This window comes from Struthio camelus, chromosome 7 (assembly GCF_040807025.1).
Source record: "Struthio camelus isolate bStrCam1 chromosome 7, bStrCam1.hap1, whole genome shotgun sequence".
Taxonomy (NCBI): Eukaryota; Metazoa; Chordata; class Aves; order Struthioniformes; family Struthionidae; genus Struthio; species Struthio camelus.
Window position 1 is genome coordinate 24,657,638 of NC_090948.1, and position 15,608 is coordinate 24,673,245.

At 39.6% G+C, this 15,608-nt stretch overlaps 1 protein-coding gene across 12 annotated transcripts in view; it reads right to left on the reverse strand.

Annotated features, from left to right (window-relative positions):
* The window catches only part of USP54 (ubiquitin specific peptidase 54), a 106,927-nt gene extending 91,586 nt beyond the window's left edge, over window positions 1-15,341 (reverse strand). For 8 of the 12 annotated variants that reach the window (XM_068950391.1, XM_068950388.1, XM_068950380.1 and 5 more), the window contains exons 1-2: window positions 15,209-15,337; window positions 21-77 (exon numbers count right to left, since the gene is read on the reverse strand). The gene's annotated coding sequence lies outside the window, so the exon portion shown is untranslated. Of the gene's footprint in view, window positions 1-20; window positions 78-14,733; window positions 14,861-15,208 lie in introns of those variants that run through there. The other 4 variants (XM_009671247.2, XM_009671248.2, XM_068950389.1 and 1 more) reach the window with 3 other exon arrangements.
* Window positions 15,342-15,608: the final 267 nt, after the last annotated feature.

Below are 15,608 nucleotides of genomic sequence, written 5' to 3' on the forward strand. Positions count from 1 at the left end.
TAACCTGGTAACTGGCATACCTTGCAGGAAGACTGTAGACATGATTTGCACTGCTGCTTCATATGTCACAATTATATCTGTGGATAAAAGAAAAATAATAATAAAAAAAGACATTGATGCAGGATTCTAACGTCATCCTTAGAGAAAAGTAAGAGCTCTTTTATATCTAGTTCATTATCTGCTACATGATTAGCTTCTGTGCTATACCCACAGCCATGCTGGAATTTAATTCAAATACACATTCACATTAACCAGTCTCTAGCAGAATTTGAATGGTTAGTACAGTCAGGAACCAGCTGTATTCACAATGCTTGTTAACACCTAATTTTAGCTGCAAGCTCAATTTCGTCTTCTGTAAGGTCAGAACCCACAACAAGAAATGGTTACTGCTGATTAATCTATGTCCAGAGAAAGACTGAAATATGCAGTAGAGCTACTAAATTAGATGTAATTTCCATCATTTGTATATGGATAAGCACAGAGGCAACATGTGCAAGATCATCTGCTAACTCATAACAATATATTCACTGTAACGTGGTATAACTGTGGTACTTTGCATATCCTCCAAGAACATTTTTTTTTCCATAAGACGAAACGAACATATTTTAGAACGATTTCTGTAAAAAGACGAGACAGAGTAGGATCTAGTTGTTCCAGTGCTGTCACATGCACAGTTCAGCGAGAACGGGAACCAAAACTCCTAAATCCTGTCCCTAGTTCTGTGCTAACAACCTCCGACAAGCAAAGCCTCCGTGTTCTTCAGTTCTCTCTACCTATAATATACCCTACTAAGGGCAAAACTTAATAGTTGAAATCTCTGCACTTAAAGACTCAAACTTGTTTTGTTTTTTGTTTTTTTAAACCAAAACAGCAAAAGGTGAAAAACACTGCGAGAACTGAGGTCACCTAGATTAATTTCAAATTTCAAACAGCAAGAGGAACATTGCCTGCTTATGGAGCAAACACAACGAGTAAATCCTCCACCCCTTGTCAGAGAAACCCTTGTTTCGAGACGTCCCTCCCAGCAGACAAGGGAGCGCTGCCGCGGAAAGCGGCTGACGCTCGCTGCCGCCCGCAGCGCAAGGCCCGCACCCCAGCTACGCGCAGTCCTTCGCGGAAGGCTGGAACGGAGGCTGATGCAACACAGTGGAAACTAACGCCATAGTGGCCCAGTTCTCATTCCTCTACCGTTTTAAGCTCTGTCATCTTTTCCATAACATCATCCCACCCACAGTTACTATTTGAAAGGATGAGCTAAACCTAACGACATTACCAAAGAAAAAAGAAAGAAAATAAAAAAGAAAAGGCGTGCGTTCCTTTCTTAAGCGAGAGCCTGCTTTCACCAACAAACACAACGTGCCAACCTGCTCTCCTGTTTATTTACTTCCCTTTTGATGGGTCAATAGTTTTCCAGCTTAAAACTTGGCTGTTTTGAAATTGAAGTTAAACTGATTACATTTTTAAAAAAATCAGACCCAGCTTCATTTTAAAGTGTGCTTATACAGTATTGAGCAAACAGAATTTTTGCCAACATATTACTTTTGCAGACATAGACATTTGTTATCTCTGCTTATATAAGACACAGCAAGAATTAATCTAGAGCCAGGACAAAACCAGAAGAATTTAGATAATTTGCTCTCTCACCAAAACCCACCTTCCACAAGCAATCTAAACAAAACAAACAAAACAAAAAAACAACACTATGCCAAAGACGTGGGATAAAGATGCTAAAAATATGTATGTATCACAGGCTGTAGACCACATCGTCCTGTACACATACATCAGAAAAAGAGACTTATCTGTGGCCACAGAAAATTTACAAGTATTACGTGCATAAATCCATGATGCTCCTAAAGCACAACTCTCACTCTCCCTGTTTTCAACTACCAGTCTACCAACGCAAAAAGACAAGAAAGGTGGTACGACATTAAGTCCAAATATACGGGCTCAGAAAAATGACTTCCTATCCCCTTCATAAAATTGAGGGCAAAAAGGAGGAGAACCCCACAAAAATGAAAAACCGGTTTATTCTGGGGAACAACCAATGGAAGAAAAAGAAAACAGAAAAAAGGAGATAGCGGAAGTTCAGAGATTCAGAGAAGTACAATGAGTGAACTGGGGGAGAACCCCAACGAGAGCATTCCCCTACTGATTACTGTGTTTTCTCCACATTTTTCTCCTCCTTACTTCAAAGGATCTGAAAGGGCTGAGTAAGCTAGCTACCTCTCGGAATTTCATAAAAGAGTCAGGTCTTACATAAAAGATTAAATATGCAAGTGCAGCAAGTTACCTCCCAATTACTTACATAATAGATATTATTGAGTTTTCTTAGTACCTCTTGCAAGTTTATGCCAGTTTGAAAACACATGCTAATTCTCTGCCTAGCAATTCTACATGCTTATCTTTTTTATTCAGAAATGTAACTCCACTTAATGGAGCATAATGGGTAAATATGCAGTCAAGTGACATGCAGAACCCCACGTTACTGCGAACACGATGCTTTTAATGCTGCACCCTGGCTGCATCTGGAAATCAGAAGTTTTCAGTGCACTCAGATGTTTTCCTGTTACTTCATTCAGTGGGAATATCAGATTTGTAAATCTGAATTGTGAACAACATACGAAAACAAGGCTGATTTCAACTGTAAAAATGTCTATATTTCCAATCTTGGGTTGCCACCCAAGGCTGCATCAGCCATCTAAATCACAGAAATTCACCCCAGAGAGAAACTTGTGGCTGTAACGGGGAGGCTACTCCACTTGTACAAGCAGGAGAACTGTTATCATTAAAGCAGCAGGGAACCAAACGCTGCTAGCCCAAATTCCAAACCTCTGCAAGAGCAGCATACGCTGATAGAAACCTCGGGCAACAGAGGAAAATTTTCCCTCATGACTAAACACAAAGAATCTGCAAAGCAACTTCGCCCTGAAACTACACAAAGATACTGGTATTTCCTCCAGGAAGATATGTTTCTTTATAAAATGTGTCAGGTGGGTTTTTGGCAGTAGTATAAGTTGCTTATTCCAACTTCCAATTTTCAAAACCTCAATTTCAAGAGACATCAATCTGCCAACAGGGCAGGAAGATAAACAAGTTGTGACATTAAGTCCAAATAAGCTTACAGAAAGGCACAGGATTTGGCACTGAATTTCTTAAGGAGCATGCAGATGACAGGCAAACAGATATACAGCTTTTGTTGGTTTGGGGGAATTCTTTTTTTTCCAACTACAGAAATCAAAAGTGCATTTAACGGTAAAGTGAAATGTTAAAAGTTAAAAGTGCAGTGAACGGTATTATGGAAAAAGGTTATTGTTTTTCCCTTCTCGAGTGATTTGGATAATTATAGCATGCAAAAAGTGCTGAACACTGAAAGGAACCATTAAGTAATTAGACTCTGCAGGTGTGTCATTTGTTTGGAAAGCCCAGACATGACAAACAAAAATTGAAGCATGCATCTATTTGACCATTATTTCTTTCAGGAGGATCCTATAGGTATACAAATGTACACGTTCCAAAACTTTAGCTTTGTCGAGACTTGTATTTGTATTGCTCCATTAACCTTATTACGTTTTCACAAGATCAATAAGAAAATCATCACTGAAAGCTGACTGGCACAATACAAAGAACAGCTTTCCAGAAGTGTAGGGACAGTGGAAAATTCCTCTGGAGAAAAATATAAAGTTCTACACGTCAGTCATTGTTGCAGACATACTTTTTGTTCAAGGGGTACACTGTGCTACTATTTCTTTTCCTGCTGAAGAAGCAAGCTGCTTGTGAGATTAGTACTGAAGACCGAGCTAGTCTTTGTAAGCGGAAGCCTTCATCTAGGGCACCTATGAATGAGAAGGGAAAATCCTGTCTTTTGTTAAAAGGGATTGAGAGTTTATCATTCTTCTCAAGAAGATCAAGAGCTTTTCACAACCTCTTTAGAGGAGCCCAAAATTGGCCGTCATCAGTTCTTGAATGACTGAAAATCATCATCACTGCTTCTGATCAATTTGATTATCTGATCTGTGAACAGGAATTCCCCTGTTAATGCAGCTAATACAACTTCTCTCCACCTCCCCAAAGAAAAAAAATGGGGAAAAAAAAAAAAAAGGTCAATACTCATACCATAAAGATGCTAAGCAAAAAGGTGAGTGGAAGACCCTTCTTTTAGTTTAAGATCGCTTTCACTTGTACTCACAAGATTTTTTTTGTTTTGCCTTAAGAACAAGGCCTGATTGCAGAGCTATTAAAACTGCTTGACTAAGCTGCCTAAGCAACTGGAAGGAGCAGAGGGAAAGAAAATTCGATCGTTAATTTCAGTGCTAAAATTCTACATAGAGCCTACCTGACCACAGTCTTCAAGGCTAGTGGATATAAGATCACTTTTTTGGAAAGTGAGGCACAAACTATTTCTTGAACTACTTCTCAATTGTTCCCAACTGTATACCCTCCAAACCAAGCCACTGGATCTCACTCGGGCATTCACACCAGAAAGCGTTGCCAGCACCTACCTCATAGCAATGTAATTCAGCAGACTAGAGAGTCTCGGCTAGGAGAACACCACTATGTAGTAGCAGAGGTTCTGCTAACACAGTCAGGCCCTTAACACTCGAGTTGTCCTTAAAAATACATAAATAAAAATCAGCCATTTGATCCTCCTCCACTTCCAAAGGGTAACACTGAAATATAAAATGGGTATTTAAAACTAAACTGACCTCAGTTCAGTCCATCACCAGTTTCATCAAGAAAATAGTAAAATCAAGCAGAGAAACAAGATTTCTTCCTCTCCAGACCCTCTGCAATTTTAAATAGGTGATAACCTCTTCATAAAGCTGTACTAATTATACTAGAAAGGCATACATTATTTTAGTTTCTGTAATTTCGTTCTTCTTGTGGTATAACTATGAAGACAAAAGGACATTATTTTTAGAAAGTCTCACAAAAGTAATTCTGCTGAACTGTCTTTGGTTTTTGTTAATCTAAATGCATCTTATTTTCTTCTAAAAAAAACAAAAAAACAAAAAAGAAAGTACAGGTGCTATTCCTTTCAAAACATTTATACAGTTAAGTCTCCTCAAAAACTGGCTGCCATTAAGCGGAAATTATTTTTGGCCTTCTGCTTTTGTTATACCAAAAGCAATTAAAAAGCAACAAAACACGAGTTTAGTGGAAGCAACATACTCAGCAACAGCACATATATACAGCACTTCTTGCTTAAAAGCCATGCTAAACCTCTAAGATAGGCTTGACCATTTGTTTCATTTTTATTAGGAAAAAGAATGTAGTGCTTCTTTTGTTTTAATTTTTCTTGTGTGCATTATATTTAAGTTATGCTAAGCCTTGCCAATGGCTAGAATTTGTTCTGAAAAGTATTTCTCTTTCTTGTACAAAAAAAATGCCTGCTTACCCAAGTAAGAAAATTAACAATTTCTTAAAAAATTAGAACTTATAATCTCATAGGTTGGTTAAGTCTTCTGAGGAAAATAGCTCGATCCTTGCTAAATCTTCACAGAAGTATTCTTCAAAGCATGAGTTAATCTGTCAACGGCCTTAGCAGCTTCTCAGGTCAGGTGGGCAGCAATTTCTGTGCACTCTTTTTCTTTCTTGAGACAGTGCCTCTAATTCTTAGTCTCATGCAATCCCAATCTTACTGAAGGAATTTACTGACCCCACAAAATGATCAGCTCATGTTGTAAAGAATAAGGAACGCTAAAGAAGAGGAGGTTGATGAACAAGCAAATTGGAATCACAGAATAATTCAGGCTACAGACCACAGAGGAGCTCTCTAGTCCTAACTCTTATCCCACACCGTGACCACAAGGTCAGATCAGGTTGCTCAGGGCTTTATCCAAGTTGGGCCCTGAAAACCTCCAAGGATAGAGACTGTACAGCGTCTCATTTCAATGCTTGACTGTCCTAATAGTGAGAAAGCTTTTCCTTATAACTAGTTGATTATAAGGAAACTTCACTTATTTCAGTACATGTCCATAAATTCATGGCATATTTTGCATGCTTCCTGATGAAACTTCCCACCACTTCTTTATGAGTAATTTTCATAAAATCAAATGATCCGTACTCGATAGGCAGGGATCACACAGAAGTAATGAGAACTTACAACACAGAAAATCAGGAAATGCAGTTGAAAATTCTCAGTGCTCACCTCAGGAACAACATTTCCATTGTTATAGTAAAGTAAACATACAAATTTCTGTGTACTAAATAGTCAAGGCCACCAAAACCATAAGCATAGCTGCCTATGCAACTATACACAACATGAATATCATAATTTATGCACCCCTGCATTTAGCATTCATGCGATTACTCAAATTAGTTTCAGACAAGTTGGAATAAGAAGGGAAGTCCATGAATAGGCATTTGTAAGATTATTGCACACTTTTTTATTGATATCATCAAAATAAAGTGGAAGGGTAGAGACACGAGGAAAAAAGCACTATAGCCCGCATAATCACTTTCACACCAGCCAGAGACCCAGCTAAATTCAAAGCAAAATAAGTTAGACTGATATTAAATGCTTCCTGCCATAAAACTCCAAATGAAAAAATCCAACAATTAAGTGAAAGAATTTATACCTAATTAAAAGTCTTTTGTTTTAGACTTCAGATTCCTATTCAACTAAAATTTTTGATTCATTATGTACAGATGAGAAAAAAAGTCAAAGCTTACTTAAAGTTTATTGATGAATGACATATCGATCCTAATTCCTGTACAAACAGGACATATGCTACTTATCCGAGGAAAAAAGTGATATGGTTTTATAAGTGATACTTGAACTAATACTTTTCACAGCAAAATTAACTAATTCAGTTGGGCATGGCGCAGCAAGCATCATGCATTTTCCACCTCCTCTCTCCAAAACCTCACATATTCCTCTGCAGAGTAAGCCTGAAAGAGAAGATCTCGCTGGTACTGCTGCTTCTGCCTAGAAACATTTGCAGCACTACGCCAGCAGAAAAAGCAATTTCAACAGGAAAATTTCACTCTCTATCCTTAATACAGGAAATCTGTTTGTTCTGGTAGAGATGACAAGGCTCCATCATCTTTTGCCTATGAACACAGCCAGATCCTACTGGAGCAAGAACCGAATATAGTGAAATTGCCCAGGTACCCTTTCCCATCTGCAGCTGCAATACTAGACAAACAGGCAGAGGAGAACTGATTATAAGCAAAAAATAAACAGAGAAAAAGAGGATGGCGAAGTGGCAAATTGCTTAATTTATGAGATAATTATAGTGCTGAATAAGACTGCTACAATTATGAGTAATAGTAATGGACTGAGAGATTAACTGAACTACCTTTCTACCTAAGAAGAGATCTTTGCTTTAAGAAAACACATTTGCAAAATAAAAGCTGGTACTTCTTGAAAGAGGGCTGTTTTCATATCAAACTCAAAGTTTTAAATACAGCTACTTAAAATAAGAAAATAATATAAATATGTTTTGCTAACAGGAAAATGATATTCTCTACTTAGCTATTCCCTCCTAAAACAGCAAATTTTAAATAAAAAGGCCGAAATGATTTTGTTTTTAAAAAAAGCTTGTCTGAAAAGTCCATCTGAGGAAGTTTAGTCTAAAGAAGTTAAACAAATTAGGAGCAACTTAAGCCAGCACTTTCAGTGAAAACTCTTGCACACCCTGCAGTACCGTCAAGCTCACACCGCAACGTTCTTTCTTAGTTCTCTTTCAAGCAAAATGCATGTACTTCAAATCTATAAAGCAGCCGAAACCAAAGGATCCTAAAGTTTTTGTTGGCAACTCCTTTTTTGACATACGTCCAGAATATTCACAGCAACTCTCCAGATATCATCCATTACAATATTATTTAAGTGCTGAATAGATTAGTTGGGCATAATGATGTCCATAATGGACATTGCAGAGAATGTCGCATTTTAGCCATTATGTTTTGTGAAGCTTTGCTGTGTATTTATTAGCACACCTCAGGTACAGTAACAAAAAAAAGTTTTAAGGAACAGTTAGAGTACATAACCAACACTTTTCTTGTATTTTTTCCCCCCTTTTTCTGCCCCTCCCCTGACCTATTTTCTTGAATAATACGTAGATCTACTGAGGGCACTAACCGGTTTCCATACCATAGTAACAGCTCGTGTACCAATGTGCTAAGAGATGCATTAGCTGTTGTTTATTGATCCATTTATAATTCATTGTACTGGGAATATCAGCAGGAAGATCAGAAAGTCCTTTGCTATCCTATGCTTTATGACACACTTTACTGGCTAACTATTTCCCGGAATACATTTATTTTAACATTTTAGGAAAATACTTACGGAAGAACCCTCCTCTTCAAGCAGTCTCCCACATGTCTGAATCACTCGTGTATATTTTTAGTTCATTCATTATTTTCAAAGTGGAAACGCAACAAATTACACACCAAATTTTAAAAGAAAAAATAAACATATAAAAAGCACATGCGCCAAACGTGATCCGCTACAAAACAGATTCTACAAAGATTTAGAAATTAACAAGCTAGCTGGTCTTTGCTCAAGAGCGTAAAATGCCAATCCAAGGTTGAAGCAGAGATACAAAGTAAGGCCACTTTCCCCTTGCTTCCCTGAAGGCTTCTCATCTGTGAACTGCCTTCCTTCCCCCCTCAAGCCCTTGCGTACTTCGGTATAAGTTTGGGTGAGCTTCCCTTTAAGCATATATTGAGCTTTAATGCTTCTCATCTCAAAAATCTTCTAAAACCCGAACTGTACTACAGAAAAAGAATTCTAGACAAATTGTGATTATTGTGCATTTACTACAGACCATCCTACCTGCTTCTGCTGTTTCCACTATTAATCTTCGGACTAGCATTTACTTACTGGTTATTTGCAATATATATACACACTCATAAAAAAAACCCACACGTGTGCCAGGAAGTGTTCACACAGTTTCATAGGCTTGACTACATTTTAAAATGGAATGTTTACAATAAACCCACATTCACTGCTCCAATTTCAAAGGGATCGGAAAGCAGTTGAGCTTTACAGCTCAGAAAATTCAGATGGTTCAAGATCACAGAGAAAAACAATTCTAAAATTAAGGCTTTTAGCCTTCAAGTTTGGGGATAAGCTTGACCGAATCTACACATCAAATCTGTCATGGCAGAATGTAACAAGCCAGGGCCTACCAAAAAATATTTAAGCAAAAGATCACCAGGAGTCATGTCTTGTCACACTTCTGCAGCCAACAACAACTCACTGAAGCCTTATCTGCAATTCTTTTCCAACCAATTTTTACCTTCATCATTCACAAGAAGTCTGAGGACATCTCCACTACCGCTTAACTTTCACTGTATGCTTTTTGAATTGTATTCTCTGGAAAAGGCTCTAGGAGCGCATACTGAATTTAGAAATATTAAAGGTCGCAACTCAAGAATATTGTACAACCCACTCCACTGACAAGCAGCTTCTTCTGCCTTCTGACAGCCGCATCACTGCGTCATGCTGACAAAAAATTGTCAAGTACAACTTCACCCGAGCATCTAATGGAAGCTGGTTGGTGCTAACTTAAACAGCAGTGGAAATCAAACAGTTTAGACCAAAATAAACCCATCTATAAAGAGGCATAATGCAGGTAAGGCTTACATGCTTATATCCATCACAGAAATAAGAACACGAAATGGTATAGTTTCAGGCTTGGAAAAACATTCAGAAGAAGGCACCATTCATAATTCAAGAAATTGTTTTAAATTGTTTTTAAAAATCGATTCCTCGAATTCTTAAAAAAGCAGAAGTTCAGACTTTTTGCTTGTAATAAGAGAACCCTGGGAAAACATGTGCAGTGCAATAACAGGGGTGGGGAAAAAATGACAAAACAAATACTCATCATCTCCTGTAGACCAGAAATGCTATGCATAAAAGGAGGACACTGCTCTAAGTGGAGTACTCGGAGCCAAAAGTGGGAGAGAAAAGAAATGGGGCCACTGATATAATAAACAACATGATCATATAAGCTTCATTTCATTAGTAAGCTAGACAGCAAATTATCTTTATTATTGCCTGCAGAAGCATGTGACCAGAACTGGTTTCCTCACGAAACTTTTTGAATGCATTGGCACAAGAAGGTAGAGGTGTCAAAAATAATTATGGTCCTACAGGTTACATGAAAACGGATGGTCAGGCAGAGAAAAAAAGACAATTTGCACATTTGGTGATGGAGAAGTAGGCAAAATTCATCTCTCATATATTCCATTTGGCAGTATGTCAATCAGTACAGATTAGGCACAACACTGTCTCTTGTTATGGAAGAGAATGGGGTTATGGACTGGAGGAAAAGGGATAAGGAGATAAAAAGACAAATCTAAATCCATAGCAATGCAAGTGTTGTTATTTCTGCAGCTCACAGAAATTATGATCTGCAGGTATTAACTTGTTTTAATAGCCTTACAACCTGAGAATAAGACAGACAAGTATTTACATTTCTTGACCTCCTCCTGTTGTGTAGGTTGCCTAGAAACATTCTACCTCCGAATGAATGGCAAAATGGATTATGCTCTCTTATCTGTCTACTCCAAATATTTTGTCTAGCCTATTTTATGAAATCTCTGGAAAAGAAATTATTTTCCACTATGCTTTTACAACATTGAACACAGTGAAGATAATTCAGTGAGGAAAAAAATAGGTAGACATGCAATAAGGATAATATACTCTGAAAAAGCCTCCATAGGTAAATATAAACATGGATACGACATGCAGAAGAAATGTTGGTGGGATGACTCCTAATCATATTTCATTTAAATTTTCTTAGCAGCAGCCTGAGGCTATTAATAACTCCCAGTATGCTACTTAGAGCTGTGGATTCATTTCCCAGGTAATGGCAGCAATAGTTTCTTAGTTAATGGTCTTAAGATAATGCTGGATTTTGCCATATGGTTGGATTTCTATGAGGGTTTCTCATGAAAAGCCAGAGAGTGTAAGAAATTGTTGCTATATTTAGCTTCAGTGTCCTCACATGCACGGCAGACAATTAGAAAGGACAGTGTTCTAGTATTTACAAGTGCAAACGATGCTCAGTATTTACTGCATGTTCTGTTTAAGAGGACTACAGGGATTTTAAACAAGAGAACATATGGATAGATCAGAGGATTGATAATGGAGTACTGAGCTTTTCACCTCTAGGTCATTGGTTCAAATCTAGACTGGCTAGTAAACGAAGGCAAGCTATTATTGTCTGATAGCTCTGGCCTTTGCAAATTGATTTGTCAGGCTCGGTCCAGTTCCCATCAAACACAAAATTCACCATCATAATTTACATTCCTGCAGATAGTTTCATCCCAGCAAAGTAACTAAAAACTGAACAGAAACAGAACTAATCACTTCCTCCTCAGGCACTGTCTATAGATGAGGAGACAGTGCCAGAGCAATGGTGAAAATCATACCACCAATACACAACACATCATTCCATGGATAAAGATGACTCCCACTTCCCAGATTCCCAGTTATAATTACCTCTTTATCAGTAGTAAGTATTTTGAGTTTTTATATTAATAAAGAAGGAAAGGAAGAAAAGACAACAATATGGTGGTTTTGAAATTTCACAGTGTTGCTTACAGATATTTCTTGGAATATCTTGTTCAAAGATGCATTTCATAAAGCTGAAGATTTTGGAGAAAATGGTCACAGTCCTCTCTAAAAGGAATATCAAATTTATCATCTATTTTGTTATGATGTATTTATACCAAGCCAAAAACGTTTAAACAATGCTTGCAGCAGCAACACTTAAAACTATTTCCTGCAGACAAGTTCAATTCAGAAATGGCTTTATTTACAAGTTACCACAAATGACACTAAAGAAATCAAGTTTTTAAGGTACTACTTTACGGCTATACTGGACAGGAAATGTAAGGATTTGTCCACAACAGCACACAACTTTCCACATGTTTTCACAATTTGAACAAAAATGGCTTTAAGCATCAAAACCCTATATCTAGCTCATCAGAGTTCCATTGCCTTTTAATAGGTTGGCAACAACCGCACCAAGTCTCCTGCAGGTATTACAGCTCTCCATTTTATCAGATAATAACAACTACAGAAGTGAGACATCAAGTTCTAATACAACACCTTTAAGATCAACTTCACACTATTACGACATTAGACACAAAAAATCTACTGGAAGTTTCACATTCTATGGGCACAAAATATTACTTGTAACAGTTAAGACTGCAACAGAACATACCCAACTCACAAATTTCAGAAGCGTGGAAAAATAAACATAAAACAGGTCCTCCTGTGTTCCTTACAACTTCCATATTTTCTATTAAGTTGCTGGTAACATACTGCAGTCTTTCTTTTCCAGCAGCTCCAGAAACAAAACTCACACCGTAACTTTAGGAGAACCACGACAGGTTAACTTCCCAACTGAATGACTGTGCCTGGTAAGCTGAATGTTTGAGCTGGCAAGTAGTACATTGCTGTAAAATCGAATTAGCATAGCCCAGTGGTATATTAGTTCAGCCAAGCACTACTCCTGTGACCCAGAGCTCACAGCTGGTAAGATCCACCCAAACCTCTTAACTTTCTCAGGTCACAGGACCCCATCCATCAAGTGACACCACAACATGAGGAAAAGATGGGGAAGGAATAAATTGTATGCTAAAGCTGCGTGTCAGGTTACACAGTGAGAGACCTATATAATACATCATGTGAGTTAGAAAGTAGCGTTCAGGAGTAAACATAAGGCTGCAGCCTGGACAAGTTCCTTCTTGCACAGTCTTGCACATAGCGTGCCAGCCTGGGAAAGGGGAGCGCCTATAGAGGAAGGCTAAGTCTTAAAGAATAAGGACTGTCTGTTACTTGACTTGCAGTAACAGGAGCAACAGAGATATCTGTGCAAGACTACTGAAATTCCAAGAAAGTCAATAGCAAGATTGCTTGCCTCTTCTCCCTGCCATCAAGCGCTGCTTATCTGTGCTAGGGAACAGCCTTCAAAGATGGAAATACACAGTAACTTTGGAATGGTGACTGCAGCTGCTATTGATAGAAAAGAAAGAAATTCAAAGACAAACTTTATACAAAGGCAAGAATGGGAGAATCTCAACAGAGAGCAAATCAACATAAACTGTTTGAATAAACGTGGGTGGAACATATGTTAGAAGCTGGAGAGTATGTAGGGAATTTAGATGGATAGAAATTAAGTTTCAGAAGGCTGGAAGAGAAAACTGAAAAAGCTAGCAAGGTCAGAGTAATGAGTTGTACAGGTGCTAATAGGCAAGTTTACTGTAAGATATACTTCATTATTTCTGAATCATAAAGCACATAAAACAGCTGTGACTATTTATATTTTTATACATTTATCTCATCCTTTTACCTCCATTTCCCTTTTTGTATCATCTGCTGCATTTTGCGTAGTTAGACTGTAAGTTATTGACGACAGCAGTGCCTGTTCTTTATATAGATATGTTTATACAGCACTCGAACACAAAGGAGTTTGAATTCTGACTGTAGTGGATAGAATCTACTGTAACTACAATAAAGCGATACCGAAGAGCTCTGCTACTATTCTGTCATCTCTAGGTAACAATGTTTTTGAAGCTTCACGAGCTGGGGAAAAAAAAATACTTTCTCTTCTATGTACTTTCCATGAAAATTCACATAAGAAAGTTTAATGCCTAATAACATCACCAGGACCGGATAAAGAAGGATTTAAACTCCTATTATCCTTTTTAATGAGCTCGTGACTACAGTCCCAAAATAGACTATTAACCCAGAAAAGAGAGAAGAACTGACATAATTATATTCACATTGACTGAAGAAAATGAACTAAAATGCTATTACAGATGTCAGTAGCATAAAGAACGCAAAATTATTCAATTCTCTGGGATAGATGTAAGTAAATTTGTCCCTACGGGACAAACCAAACACATACCACCACCCCCAGGGAACACTGTTGCAAAAGCCTTCTGCACTGGCATCACAGAGGTTGGCAAAGAAAGGCTCCGATTTAGTTCAGTATGAACAATGTGCAGCATGCCTGATTAGATATATGCTGGATTAGGTGTTGGAAGAGACTTTAAGTACGCTGTCTAGTGAAACTGCCATTATTTGTTTCAGTTCCTAAATCAGAACAGATTTCAACAGGCTTTTTTTTTTTAAGCCCATAACACTTTTTTGGCAAATATTTTTAAAAATTGTCATGTTCAAGTTATGTATTACCTCACCAGTTTCGCTTTCAGCAGAGCAGCACTTTCTCTCCTTCTAGAAATAAATACAAGACTCTCTATCTTGCTATTGTAGCAACTGCTATTGTTTTCCAAAATTGCTATTCAACTTCAAGTGTATTGCAGCACAGAATCTTTTGGTCTTCAATTCTTTTTGAAGTCTGAACAGTAGCACAGGCTCCAAGAGGTTTGTTTCAGTGCATGCTTCTTTCAAATTGCGAAAGAGATTATAGGATGGGGGGGGTTCCATTTCACATGCGGTTTTTTTCCATGATTATAACTCTTAGAATTTGTTCTGACATTTAAAAAGTGTTTTGAATTCTTGTCACACACGTATCAGCCACTAAAACACCCACAGCAACTTTACTCAGCTGAAAGACCAGAAAGCAGTCATGCCTGCAACTTTCTGGAAACAGGCGTATTTTGTTTCCATTTACTTTTAGGGCTGTAACCCCCACTGATCCATAATCCTCCTCCTGAAGAACAGGTTGCAAAGTAAATCAGACACTGCAAAGCAAGCAAATTCCACTTTTTTTTTTGTCTTTTGAAGAAAAAAAAAAGTTTGCCTACCTCGAACCAGCATAATAAAGACGAACTGCAACGAAGCAGTACCTTCCAATCAAGAACTTCCACATAAGTTTTATTTACAGTAACTAGCCACGACTGAGTTATTAAGCACTACAATGCAGTATCGGTGCTATTACTTTCAAGGTTCCCTGCCCATAAAGGCCCTCTCCCGCCTGCCGCCCCCTCCCCAGCTCCCCCTTGCCTCCCCGCAGCTCCCGGCCGGCACCGGCGGCGCCGCCGCTACCACGGCCGCAGGCCGGACCCGGCGCGCAGCAGGCCGCCGGCCGCCGCCCCCTGCCGCCCCGGCTGACGGCCGCGGCCGCACGGGGCGGCGGTTTCACAGAGCTGCAAAATTCACCGGTTCCTCACAAACCGCCGCCGCAAGCGGGACAGGCGGTGCCGCGGGGCGCGGAGCCGGCGGCAGGAGGGCTCCGCACAGCCCCCGCCGCGGAGCCGGCGCGGCGCGGCACGTCCCTACCTGCCGCAGCCGAGTCCCGCCACAGCCCGCAGCCTGCCCGCCCCGCGGCGCCGCTGCTATAGCTACCGGCAGCCGCCGCAACCGCCTCTCGCGAGACGCCGCCATCTTCCTTCCCTCCGGGGTAGCCTCTCGCGAGAGGGCGGCGGTGGCGCCTCGCTCGGTCCGAACCGGTCCCGACCGGTTCTCGGTCAGGCGCTGAGGGGCGCTGCGCGTCGCCGCTTCTCCCTCGCCGTCGGGGGTGGGAGGGTTTCGGCCTTTCCCAGTAACTTTCTGTCAGGGAAGGAGCCCCGGGGTTGTCTCGGGGACGAGGGAGCGAGGCCCATCTCGCCCGCGGCGGCTTACTGCAGGGCCGAGGCCTTCACCTGCTGCGGCGGCGCTTGCTGGACGGAGCCCTGTGGAT